An 11,012-nucleotide genomic window follows, 5' to 3' on the forward strand; every position below is an offset into this window, starting at 1 on the left:
AGTCTTTTGTTCGTGACAGTCTGGCGGCTGACCCCTGGGGTACACCGTACAAGATTGCCGTGTCAAAAGTTCGGTCACCGACGGTCCTGTCGACCCTAAGGAAGATCGATGGCAGTCACACCAAGGACTGGCAAGAGTCAGCTGAGCTCCTCATGAGTACCTTATTGCCCGACGATAGTAGCGAAGATGAGGACGAGGAACAGGGGAATTTGAGGCGACAACTCCATGAGCTGTATGCCGATGAGACGCCTGTTGCTCCGTTCACTGAACGTGAAGTTACCGCCGCAATTCTTGAATTGCGCCGTAAAAAGGCGACGGGCCATGATGGACTCGCTGCCGAGGTTCTCCAAGCCCTGTGCGCGGAGATCTGCCCTTACCTGACTAACCTCTACAATGAGTGCTTACGTCAGGGACGGGTACCAGAATCGTGGAAGTTGGCCGAAGTGGTCATTCTGAGAAAGGGTGAGGACAAGGATCCGGAAGTGCTGAAATCATACCGACCCATCTGTCTCTTGAACTCCATGGCTAAGCTCCAGGAGAAGCTCCTATGCCTTCGGCTAGAGCAACACCGGGAACTTAGGGGACGCAGTCCCGACCAATATGGATTCAGGAGGGGTCTGTGTACAGAAGATGCTATAAACAAGGCAATGTTGTTGGTGGACACATCTACAGCCAAGTACGTTGCGGGGATAATGGTTGACATCGCTGGGGCTTTCGACAACCTCTGGTGGCCGGCACTGTTCGACAGCCTAAGGAAGTTGGAATGTCCTGGGCCCCTGTACCGGTGCCTGCTAGACTACTGCCGTAACCGGCGGGCGGTTTTGCGGTGCCCGGGGCGGGCGGTTGAGAAGTCGATCACCAAGGGATGCCCACAGGGCTCGGTCTGCGGTCCCATATTCTGGGATGTAGGCCTCGAGCCTGTGTTGGCGGAACTAGGAGAACTGCGACAAGTGCGAGGCGTAGTAGCGTACGCCGATGACATCCTTCTAGTGATAGAAGGTGACTCTCGGGCAATGTTGGAAGTAAACTGCAACGCAGCGCTCAACGCCCTGCAGCAGTGGTGCCATAAAGTGAAGCTGAAGCTGTCTGCAGAGAAGACTGTGTATATCTTGCTGCGCGGCCGTTTGGCACGTGGCCCTGTACTCCGAATTGCTGGCGGTGCCAACGATGGAGCTATCAGGCGAACACGCATGGCGAGGTATCTGGGAATCCACCTCGATGAGTCCAGACTGTTCTCTGCGCATATCGAGATCGTATGTCGCAAAAGCCAGGCCCTCTTCCACAAGATAGCCAGTATTGCAAACAAGCAATACCATCTGCCATTGCAGACATTAAGGCTATATCACTCGAGCATTCTCGTGGCCATCACGGCTTACGGGTCGAGTGTATGGGCTCATAGGCTGAGACAGAGAAAACCTGCGGCGGCGATGAGGAGGCTGCAGCGCCAAGCGCTGTTGCGCCTCACTGGAGCATACAGCACGACTTCCGCCGATGCGCTACTAGTCATCACAGCAATCCCCCCACTTGACCTGCTGGTCAGGGAAAGGGGTGCGCTGTATTGGCTCCGGAAGGGAAATCCGGATGGGGTCAATAACATCTTAGGCCGACCGGCAGACAGCGCTGCTGAAGTCCGGAACTGGCTCTTTGACGAGTGGCAGCAGAGGTGGGACGCGCTCCGCACAAGCAGGCGCGTGCACCATTTTTTCCCCAACGTGAGAGAGCGGATGAGACTTCGGTTTCTGAAACCCTCACGGGGATTGGTGCATTTCTTGACAGGACATGGGCCCTTTTCCACCTACTTGTGTAGGACTGGCAAAAGAGAAACCACAGACTGTGACTGTGGCGAGGAAGGAACCCCGGAGCACACTCTGTGGGACTGTCCACAATTTGCTGAAGTACGGGAACAACTGCCCCCTAACAGAGATGTTAGAGCGCTACTCCGGAGCAGAGAGCACTGGAGAGCGCTCAACACTCTTGCGTCTGCAATATCCGCACAGGCTCTGGATCAATATTTGCAGCGGAGGGCTTTGGAACTCGTGAGGGAAAGAGCAGGAATGCTCCATGACCCCGACACGACTCCGGAGACCAGCAGCAATGATTCAGACGACGACTCATGGGCTGACGATGACTAAGTAGCGACAGACTCTAGGCCAAGAACCCGGAAATTCCGGGCTCGACGATGGGCAAGGCCTGGCTAGCCCGAGCCGAGTGCTGTGGACCCTGCTACCCGCAGGAGAAACGTGCGCCGGCTGATTGCCCATTGTAAGCGGATGCTACGGCGGCACCACCTCCACGCGGTTCCCCGTGGGCACTGGACGGCAGGTCGCGAGACCTAAAGCCCGGTGGCAAAGAGTGCTCCTCTGTGGATATAGAGGGTCCGTTCCCCCGCACAATGGTGACGGTGTGGGGGTAGTTTTTCCAAGACCGCTTCCTGCGGTGGCGACGCTGGGGTAGAGTCGACCACTCGCCCATTGTGGAAGGTAAACATTCTGCTGTTCATCAGTACTTTACTAATAGTTCAGTCGTCTCACGGCACTGCTTAGTAATTGATGCAGGGCCACATAGATAGATGATACATGCGAATGTCCCTATACATGCGGTAAGTTCGTCGTGGCCGCTGGCCGGCAGGCCGCGAGACCTGACGCCCGGCGGCAAAGAGTGCCCCTCTGAGGATATAGATGTTCCGTTCCGCCGCACAATGGTGACGGTGACCGCTGCCTGCGGTGGCAACGCTGGGCAGAGTCGATACTCGCCGTGTGGTGGAAGGTAAACATTATGCGGTACATCAGTACTTTCCTAATAGTTCGGTCGTCTCACGGCACTGCTTAGTAAATGATGCAAGGCCACATATAGATGATTTATGCGAATGTCCCTATACGTGCTGTAAGACTGGGCACACAACGTGAATCGCACGTCAGCCAGACACTCGAACATGCACCACTCTCGGCCTGCAACGGAGACACACAATACGTAAACATCTGGAATGCGACAATGTCGAGTGCATCCTCTCTGCCACATTGCACCGTCGACACTATGATAACCAGAGCAGTAGGTCCACCTATAAAAGCACAATACCCCACTCCTCCGACAACTACCATTGCTCAGATAAATCAACACCACCAACACACATCCTACACAGAGGGGCACCAAATATCATCCCCCGCCCTCGTGTTATACCACATGAAAAATTGCAGAAGTGAGAGACACACATCCGCCAGCCTCTTGCTACAAGCATCGAACCGACGTGACGTATCTGACGGTGACTCAGGCATCCGCGTACTGCCACCACTATCCACCCCCCCCCCTCTCTCTCTGCACCCTTCCCACACAATACCAAATTTAACCAACTTTATCGCTTAACCTAACTGTGGCTGTACCACATTATCGCTTAACCTAACTGTGGCTGTACCACATTATCGCTTAACCTAACTGTGGTTGTACCACATTATCGCTTAACCTAACTGTGGTTGTACCACATTATCGCTTAACCTAACTGTGGTTGTACCACATTATCGCTTAACCTAACTGTGGTTGTACCACATTATCGCTTAACCTAACTGTGGTTGTACCACATTATCGCTTAACCTAACTGTGGTTGTACCACATTATCGCTTAACCTAACTGTGGTTGTACCACATTATCGCTTAACCTAACTGTGGTTGTACCACATTATCGCTTAACCTAACTGTGGTTGTACCACATTATCGCTTAACCTAACTGTGGTTGTACCACATTATCCCTTAACCTAACTGTGGTTGTACCACATTATCCCTTAACCTAACTGTGGTTGTACCACATTATCCCTTAACCTAACTGTGGTTGTACCACATTATCCCTTAACCTAACTGTGGTTGTACCACATTATCCCTTAACCTAACTGTGGTTGTACCACATTATCCCTTAACCTAACTGTGGTTGTACCACATTATCCCTTAACCTAACTGTGGTTGTACCACATTATCCCTTAACCTAACTGTGGTTGTACCACATTATCCCTTAACCTAACTGTGGTTGTACCACATTATCCCTTAACCTAACTGTGGTTGTACCACATTATCCCTTAACCTAACTGTGGTTGTACCACATTATCCCTTAACCTAACTGTGGTTGTACCACATTATCCCTTAACCTAACTGTGGTTGTACCACATTATCCCTTAACCTAACTGTGGTTGTACCACATTATCCCTTAACCTAACTGTGGTTGTACCACATTATCCCTTAACCTAACTGTGGTTGTACCACATTATCCCTTAACCTAACTGTGGTTGTACCACATTATCCCTTAACCTAACTGTGGTTGTACCACATTATCCCTTAACCTAACTGTGGTTGTACCACATTATCCCTTAACCTAACTCAAGTTGTCCCTTAACCTAACTCAAGTTGTCCCTTAACCTAACTCAAGTTGTCCCTTAACCTAACTCAAGTTGTCCCTTAACCTAACTCAAGTTGTCCCTTAACCTAACTCAAGTTGTCCCTTAACCTAACTCAAGTTGTCCCTTAACCTAACTCAAGTTGTCCCTTAACCTAACTCAAGTTGTCCCTTAACCTAACTCAAGTTGTCCCTTAACCTAACTCAAGTTGTCCCTTAACCTAACTCAAGTTGTCCCTTAACCTAACTCAAGTTGTCCCTTAACCTAACTCAAGTTGTCCCTTAACCTAACTCAAGTTGTCCCTTAACCTAACTCAAGTTGTCCCTTAACCTAACTCAAGTTGTCCCTTAACCTAACTCAAGTTGTCCCTTAACCTAACTCAAGTTGTCCCTTAACCTAACTCAAGTTGTCCCTTAACCTAACTCAAGTTGTCCCTTAACCTAACTCAAGTTGTCCCTTAACCTAACTCAAGTTGTCCCTTAACCTAACTCAAGTTGTCCCTTAACCTAACTCAAGTTGTCCCTTAACCTAACTCAAGTTGTCCCTTAACCTAACTCAAGTTGTCCCTTAACCTAACTCAAGTTGTCCCTTAACCTAACTCAAGTTGTCCCTTAACCTAACCCACGTTGTCCCTTAACCTAACCCACGTTGTCCCTTAACCTAACCCACGTTGTCCCTTAACCTAACCCACGTTGTCCCTTAACCTAACCCACGTTGTCCCTTAACCTAACCCACGTTGTCCCTTAACCTAACCCACGTTGTCCCTTAACCTAACCCACGTTGTCCCTTAACCTAACCCACGTTGTCCCTTAACCTAACCCACGTTGTCCCTTAACCTAACCCACGTTGTCCCTTAACCTAACCCACGTTGTCCCTTAACCTAACCCACGTTGTCCCTTAACCTAACCCACGTTGTCCCTTAACCTAACCCACGTTGTCCCTTAACCTAACCCACGTTGTCCCTTAACCTAACCCACGTTGTCCCTTAACCTAACCCACGTTGTCCCTTAACCTAACCCACGTTGTCCCTTAACCTAACCCACGTTGTCCCTTAACCTAACCCACGTTGTCCCTTAACCTAACCCACGTTGTCCCTTAACCTAACCCACGTTGTCCCTTAACCTAACCCACGTTGTCCCTTAACCTAACCCACGTTGTCCCTTAACCTAACCCACGTTGTCCCTTAACCTAACCCACGTTGTCCCTTAACCTAACCCACGTTGTCCCTTAACCTAACCCACGTTGTCCCTTAACCTAACCCACGTTGTCCCTTAACCTAACCCACGTTGTCCCTTAACCTAACCCACGTTGTCCCTTAACCTAACCCACGTTGTCCCTTAACCTAACCCACGTTGTCCCTTAACCTAACCCACGTTGTCCCTTAACCTAACCCACGTTGTCCCTTAACCTAACCCACGTTGTCCCTTAACCTAACCCACGTTGTCCCTTAACCTAACCCACGTTGTCCCTTAACCTAACCCACGTTGTCCCTTAACCTAACCCACGTTGTCCCTTAACCTAACCCACGTTGTCCCTTAACCTAACCCACGTTGTCCCTTAACCTAACCCACGTTGTCCCTTAACCTAACCCACGTTGTCCCTTAACCTAACCCACGTTGTCCCTTAACCTAACCCACGTTGTCCCTTAACCTAACCCACGTTGTCCCTTAACCTAACCCACGTTGTCCCTTAACCTAACCCACGTTGTCCCTTAACCTAACCCACGTTGTCCCTTAACCTAACCCACGTTGTCCCTTAACCTAACCCACGTTGTCCCTTAACCTAACCCACGTTGTCCCTTAACCTAACCCACGTTGTCCCTTTGCCTAACATAGTTCACTGCTCGGAATCTCTGGTGTCGTTGTTATCCTCATGTAGATGTCTTGCGAGTGTTGCTTACTTTCCACATATTCCCGCTATCCACTGTCAATTGTACTGCAATAGGACTATATCGCCCCCCCCCCCTCCCTCTGTCCCCCTCTTTGTGTCTCTGTCCTCTCAAGCTGGTCGGTCTGGCGTTTGAGTGTTAAATGAGCCTCGCAGCTGTTCAGTTGCATTCAGATGTCGACGCCCTCAGTGTACGTCGTGGTATGGTCTGTGTCCATTGTCCGCTGATGTCGTACGCGTAACCCACACGCTGTACCGATCATCGGTCGTTACGTACAGAGTGAAGTAGTGTGATACGTGTGACCGTACGCTGGCTGTGCCCAACGGTGTCGAATCTCAATTTCCATATGATGTGCTCGATGCTACTTGTCTCGTCTCCCAATAACAGCTAGGTTGCACTGTGGTACGCCGTAGAGGCGTGTGGGAGGAACGTACGAACGCATTGTATGTCACCCTGGGTCGCTGGGGGTGGTGGTGCGGTGAGTCAGGTCAGGTCAGGTCAGCGTGAGCCGTCTGATGTAGTGACGCGTGTATTCCGACTTTGTCGTATTGCCTCACACAAAGTGCTACCCTGGTGGACCGCGTTCCATATCTGGGACATGCCGCAGATGCCGGTTGACAGTGGATCGCGGAAGGGACATCGCATACGTGCGCGGGCCACCTTCCACGTGTTCTCTTCTGCACATGTCGCAGTGTGTATGTGGTCTGATGTAGCGTGTCGTGACACATGACATCCTGGCATGCAAGAATTGTTGAATTCGCAAATGTAGGTGGACATCTACGTTTACTGCCCAAGATACGCAAATGAACTGGAAATCCGTTGTTGAGCGGTTGTTCACGCTGGAGGTGAATCTGTGATGGCGACGATCGGTACAGCTATTAACCGGTTGTTTCAGCGGTACCCGCCACATCCACACACGTGACTAGGCCCATGTGGGTATGAAGCGATACGCGGCGGTGGCTTGGTGGGACTGTTCCCGGCCGGTGAAGGGGGGCCGCCCGGCGTGTTGGCCGCGCGCTGCGTGGGCGCACGCGCAACAGGCGGCTGGTGGGGGGCGCCGAGTGGCAGGAGCGCCAGCCGACGGGCCCGGCAGGCGGCGCAGCTACGCTGCGGCGCACCCTGCACGCGGCGCCTGGCGGCCAAAGTTGGTTCAGCCGAGCCCGGTGCGAAGCGCGGTGGACATCTGCAGTGTGCTGGTCTGATTGAGGACTGTGTGCGTTGAGGATGCGCCGCCGCCTGGCACTCGGCGCCGCGACGCCGTCTGCTGCTCGGTCGCCCCAGCGGTTCTCGCAGGTGGTTTGTATCGCAGTTGTGCGGACGTGTTGGCGCGTGCGCTGTGCTGGGAGAGTTCGCTTCTGCACCCAAGTGGGGCTTTGCCCTTGTGTGGCGCTGGCGTTGGAGCTGCCGGTCACCATAGGTGGCGCGTGTTGTCTCCCGCCGGCAATGCCACGACAGCACGCTCCCGGGCCTCTGTCGGCAGCGGCAAGCTCAGTTGGGAGCAAGGGTGTTCTCACTAAAACCGTCTACTCGCCTAACTCCGGGCGATTGCGCCTCTCTCGAAACCGACCAAGTACCTAGGACGGCGCTGCGCGCCGCCGGGACCTGAGAGGGTTTCGAGGTGTATCGTGCAGGGGAGCTCGGCCTCCTCCTGTTTGCAGAATAATTGAGCGGACGCTTGCGTGTTCGCGCGGGCCCCCGGGACACACTCCCGGGCGGCCGGCTGCTCAGCTCTAGTTGACGCAGCTCCCTGGTTGATCCTGCCAGTAGTCATATGCTTGTCTCAAAGATTAAGCCATGCATGTCTCAGTACAAGCCGCATTAAGGTGAAACCGCGAATGGCTCATTAAATCAGTTATGGTTCCTTAGATCGTACCCACGTTACTTGGATAACTGTGGTAATTCTAGAGCTAATACATGCAAACAGAGTCCCGACCAGAGATGGAAGGGACGCTTTTATTAGATCAAAACCAATCGGATTGGCTTGTCTGGTCCGTTTGCCTTGGTGACTCTGAATAACTTTGGGCTGATCGCACGGTCCTCGTACCGGCGACGCATCTTTCAAATGTCTGCCTTATCAACTGTCGATGGTAGGTTCTGCGCCTACCATGGTTGTAACGGGTAACGGGGAATCAGGGTTCGATTCCGGAGAGGGAGCCTGAGAAACGGCTACCACATCCAAGGAAGGCAGCAGGCGCGCAAATTACCCACTCCCGGCACGGGGAGGTAGTGACGAAAAATAACGATACGGGACTCATCCGAGGCCCCGTAATCGGAATGAGTACACTTTAAATCCTTTAACGAGTATCTATTGGAGGGCAAGTCTGGTGCCAGCAGCCGCGGTAATTCCAGCTCCAATAGCGTATATTAAAGTTGTTGCGGTTAAAAAGCTCGTAGTTGGATTTGTGTCCCACGCTGTTGGTTCACCGCCCGTCGGTGTTTAACTGGCATGTATCGTGGGACGTCCTGCCGGTGGGGCGAGCCGAAGGGGTGCTTTCGCGTCCCGAGGCGGACCCCGTTTAAATCCTACCAGGGTGCTCTTTGTTGAGTGTCTCGGTGGGCCGGCACGTTTACTTTGAACAAATTAGAGTGCTTAAAGCAGGCAAGCCCGCCTGAATACTGTGTGCATGGAATAATGGAATAGGACCTCGGTTCTATTTTGTTGGTTTTCGGAACCCGAGGTAATGATTAATAGGGACAGGCGGGGGCATTCGTATTGCGACGTTAGAGGTGAAATTCTTGGATCGTCGCAAGACGAACAGAAGCGAAAGCATTTGCCAAGTATGTTTTCATTAATCAAGAACGAAAGTTAGAGGTTCGAAGGCGATCAGATACCGCCCTAGTTCTAACCATAAACGATGCCAGCCAGCGATCCGCCGCAGTTCCTCCGATGACTCGGCGGGCAGCCTCCGGGAAACCAAAGCTTTTGGGTTCCGGGGGAAGTATGGTTGCAAAGCTGAAACTTAAAGGAATTGACGGAAGGGCACCACCAGGAGTGGAGCCTGCGGCTTAATTTGACTCAACACGGGAAACCTCACCAGGCCCGGACACCGGAAGGATTGACAGATTGATAGCTCTTTCTTGATTCGGTGGGTGGTGGTGCATGGCCGTTCTTAGTTGGTGGAGCGATTTGTCTGGTTAATTCCGATAACGAACGAGACTCTAGCCTGCTAACTAGTCGCGTGACATCCTTCGTGCTGTCAGCGATTACTTTTCTTCTTAGAGGGACAGGCGGCTTCTAGCCGCACGAGATTGAGCAATAACAGGTCTGTGATGCCCTTAGATGTTCTGGGCCGCACGCGCGCTACACTGAAGGAATCAGCGTGTCTTCCTAGGCCGAAAGGTCGGGGTAACCCGCTGAACCTCCTTCGTGCTAGGGATTGGGGCTTGCAATTGTTCCCCATGAACGAGGAATTCCCAGTAAGCGCGAGTCATAAGCTCGCGTTGATTACGTCCCTGCCCTTTGTACACACCGCCCGTCGCTACTACCGATTGAATGATTTAGTGAGGTCTTCGGACTGGTACGCGGCATCGACTCTGTCGTTGCCGATGCTACCGGAAAGATGACCAAACTTGATCATTTAGAGGAAGTAAAAGTCGTAACAAGGTTTCCGTAGGTGAACCTGCGGAAGGATCATTACCGACTAGACTGCATGTCTTTCGATGTGCGTGTCGTGTCGCGCAACACGCTACCTGTACGGCAGTGGCCGTGCGCCGCGTGCGGAACCACGCGTGCCTCTCAAAACTAGCGGAAGTGTTGTTGTTGTTGTTGTTGTGTGGTACGAGCGCTGAAGCTCTGGAGCGGCTGGCCTGCGGTACCTGGCGCCTGGCGCCGGTTTTGAATGACGTTCGCCCGAGTGCCTGTCCGCTCCGGTGTGGAGCCGTACGACGCCCATCGGCTGTGAGGCCGTTGGACACAAAAAAAATAGTGGAACAGGGGCCGTCAGACGCCTCAGTCCCGCAAATGCTACTGTCTTGAAAGAGACAGTGGGAGACTGAAAAGGAAAAGATCACCCAGGACGGTGGATCACTCGGCTCGTGGGTCGATGAAGAACGCAGCAAATTGCGCGTCGACATGTGAACTGCAGGACACATGAACATCGACGTTTCGAACGCACATTGCGGTCCATGGATTCCGTTCCCGGGCCACGTCTGGCTGAGGGTCGGCTACGTATACTGAAGCGCGCGGCGTTTGTCCCGCTTCGGAGACGTGGGAGTGTCGTGGTCGCCTGTGTGGCCGGCCGCGTCTCCTTAAACGTGCGATGCGCGCCCGTCGCCTGGCGGTTCGCATACCGGTACTTTCTCGGTAGCGTGCACAGCCGGCTGGCGGTGTGGCGTGCGACACCTCGTACAACGACCTCAGAGCAGGCGAGACTACCCGCTGAATTTAAGCATATTACTAAGCGGAGGAAAAGAAACTAACAAGGATTCCCCCAGTAGCGGCGAGCGAACAGGGAAGAGTCCAGCACCGAACCCCGCAGGCTGCCGCCTGTCGTGGCATGTGGTGTTTGGGAGGGTCCACTACCCCGACGCCTCGCGCCGAGCCCAAGTCCAACTTGAATGAGGCCACGGCCCGTAGAGGGTGCCAGGCCCGTAGCGGCCGGTGCGAGCGTCGGCGGGACCTCTCCTTCGAGTCGGGTTGCTTGAGAGTGCAGCTCCAAGTGGGTGGTAAACTCCATCTGAGACTAAATATGACCACGAGACCGATAGCGAACAAGTACCGTGAGGGAAAGTTGAAAAGAACTTTGAAGA

The 11,012-nt window shown here is 52.9% G+C and overlaps 2 non-coding genes across 2 annotated transcripts; both read left to right on the forward strand.

Moving 5' to 3' along the window:
• The first annotated feature begins 8,007 nt into the window (after nt 1-8,007).
• On the forward strand, nt 8,008-9,900 carry LOC126328966 (small subunit ribosomal RNA). Its single transcript, XR_007562070.1, has one exon. It is a non-coding gene; the product is annotated as a small subunit ribosomal RNA (ribosomal RNA).
• Nucleotides 9,901-10,271: 371 nt separating this feature from the next.
• Nucleotides 10,272-10,426, forward strand: LOC126328964 (5.8S ribosomal RNA). Its single transcript, XR_007562068.1, has one exon. It is a non-coding gene; the product is annotated as a 5.8S ribosomal RNA (ribosomal RNA).
• Nucleotides 10,427-11,012: the final 586 nt, after the last annotated feature.

Source organism: Schistocerca gregaria, unplaced genomic scaffold, assembly GCF_023897955.1.
Source record: "Schistocerca gregaria isolate iqSchGreg1 unplaced genomic scaffold, iqSchGreg1.2 ptg001152l, whole genome shotgun sequence".
In the NCBI taxonomy this organism is placed as follows: domain Eukaryota; kingdom Metazoa; phylum Arthropoda; class Insecta; order Orthoptera; family Acrididae; genus Schistocerca; species Schistocerca gregaria.